The 2,132-nt window shown below is 49.0% G+C and overlaps 2 non-coding genes and 1 pseudogene across 2 annotated transcripts; 2 read left to right on the top strand and 1 right to left on the bottom strand.

Moving 5' to 3' along the window:
• LOC136278803 (U2 spliceosomal RNA) lies at window positions 1-125 on the top strand (annotated as a pseudogene).
• Window positions 126-357: 232 nt separating this feature from the next.
• Window positions 358-521, top strand: LOC136278787 (U1 spliceosomal RNA). The gene has a single exon (XR_010716555.1). It is a non-coding gene; the product is annotated as a U1 spliceosomal RNA (small nuclear RNA).
• A 983-nt stretch (window positions 522-1,504) lies between these two features.
• Window positions 1,505-1,623, bottom strand: LOC136278780 (5S ribosomal RNA). Its single transcript, XR_010716549.1, has one exon. It is a non-coding gene; the product is annotated as a 5S ribosomal RNA (ribosomal RNA).
• Between the last annotated feature and the right edge of the window lie 509 nt (window positions 1,624-2,132).

The raw sequence follows: 2,132 nt of genomic DNA, 5'->3' as shown, positions 1-2,132 counted from the left end.
GCTGCTCATTGAGCAGCTCATATATTAAACTGATTTTTGGAACTGGGCTGTGGAAAAGAGGCTTGCCTCGTCCCAGCCACGGGTTGCCTCGGTATAGCACTACCTCCGAGTGCGGCCCACTTCCCTCTGGGGAAGACACATTCAATCCAAAACAAAGTCAACGGTATAGCATTCTTTTATGTTTACAGGAGCCCCGCCCGCCCTTAGAGGGGGAAGAGGTGAAAGAGGGATGATAATTCAGACAACAGACAATGGCAGGAACGGCCGCTGGCCTACGTTTTCTGAAGTGCGCAAAGCACTACCACAAGGACCTAGGGGTAAGTGGATTTTTTCACCGAGGGCAGACGCTGAAAAAGCATACTTACCTGACGCGGGAGGTACTGTGATCAAGGAGGCAGTCCTCTCAAGGCGAGGCCCTTTCATTGCACTTCGACTGGGTTGACCCTTGCGATTACCCCAAATGTGGGTAACTCGAGCGTATAATTTCTGGTAGTGGGGACCTGCGTTCGCGCTCGTCCCCGCAAAAGTCATCCAAACTATGTCTATATGGCCCTCTTACTGACTATCGAGGGTATTTTTGCTTTTGCAGTGGACCGGTAGACTTGCAAAGAAAGCAAAGGACGCACAACTGGCCAAGGTGTTGGCACGTTTGGAGGGGTAGAAGTGCATTGGAGAGACTGGAGGAAGGAAACAAGGTGAGTTTCGGGGCGGTGCGTAACTTTGCTGGCTGTTTTGTTCAAGGCCTGTCTGCTCTATTGTGTGTAAAGTCCTGTTCGTTTGTATTTGCAGGTTGTGCGTGCCGTGCCGTGCTGTGCTATGCGCGCGAAGGGAAAGGAAATGAAAGGAAACCAAACGGCCGATCGACCGAGCGAGCGAGCATAGAAGGGCATTCGACTTGGACCGTGAGTACACTTTGAACCTTTTGAGCGGTTTTATTGTCACTGGAGCCGCTTTTAGAAATGCTATTGCTATCGTTAGTGTATCCTTTGTGCGAGCAAGCGAGTGAACGAATGAACGAGGGAAGGAAACAAACTAGCAGAGTAGTAAAAGTATCGAACCTTTTTCCCGATTCGTTTGCAGTCTGAATCCAACCATTGTCGACTTTCAGTGCCGTTTTTCGCGCGCCTCCTCTTGGAAGTGTGCGAGTGTTTTGCCACGTCACGATGGCTTAAAACTGCGTCTCAGAAGTGTGCGTTTTTTTCCTATTCATTTTTTCGTTCGTTATTTGGAATGATTTGATATCACAGAAGTAGAATTTGACATCATAAACTGTTCATCTCGCGCGTGCTCACTCGCTCGCGCGCGCTCTGTAAGAAAAGTCGATCGCACTAGAGTTTTTCGCCATTAGCTGGCCGATTTTTGACAAAAAGGTGTTTTCCCCCCCTCGTTTTTTGCTTTGATTTTGTTCCTCACTCACCTACGGCTCTCTATGTGAAATTGTGGTGTATGGAGAGCTATTTATTGGGATAAAACGTTTAGAGATGTTCGCAAGACAAAAAATTGAAGCCTACAACACGGGGTATTCCCAGGCGGTCACCCATCCAAGTACTAACCCCGCCCGACAGGGCTTAACTTCGGTGATCGGACGAGAACCGGTGCTTTCCCTGTGGTATGGTCGTAGACGAGGAAATGGGGTCGAAATTCTGCTTGTTATCGGCCAGGTTCAGGCTGTAAAGCGGCCACATCCCTGAGTGTAGGCGAATTTGAAATTCTAAAGCCCTAGTTTCGTTACTCTAACCCTAAGAAATCGATACTCTAACCCTAAGAAATTGTTACCCTAACCCTAAGAAATGGTTACCCTAACCCGAAGTCGTTACCTAACCCTAATGTATTTTCCTCAACCCAGTTAACACATTGAGGAGCATCGATTTGAAGCACTATTCCCTAGGGAGGGGAGGGAGGGGTCCCAAGAGACATAACGTGTCCTAAAAACCTATTATACAATGTTTTAGCTCCGTAGGTGCGTGTATCTGGCTTTAAAATCTTACAGTGAGGAGATACCAAACGGGTCAGCCTCTGGGACCGTCTGCGGGACTCGCAAGGGCTTGTGGGGGCGACCTGCTACTATCCACCATAAACCGTGGGAAGGATCCCTCGACCACCCCCCTCACCCAGGGCATGCTTCGGCATCG

This window comes from Pocillopora verrucosa, unplaced genomic scaffold (assembly GCF_036669915.1).
Source record: "Pocillopora verrucosa isolate sample1 unplaced genomic scaffold, ASM3666991v2 scaffold_56, whole genome shotgun sequence".
NCBI lineage: Eukaryota > Metazoa > Cnidaria > Anthozoa > Scleractinia > Pocilloporidae > Pocillopora > Pocillopora verrucosa.
This window is presented reverse-complemented; position numbering and strand designations above follow the sequence as displayed.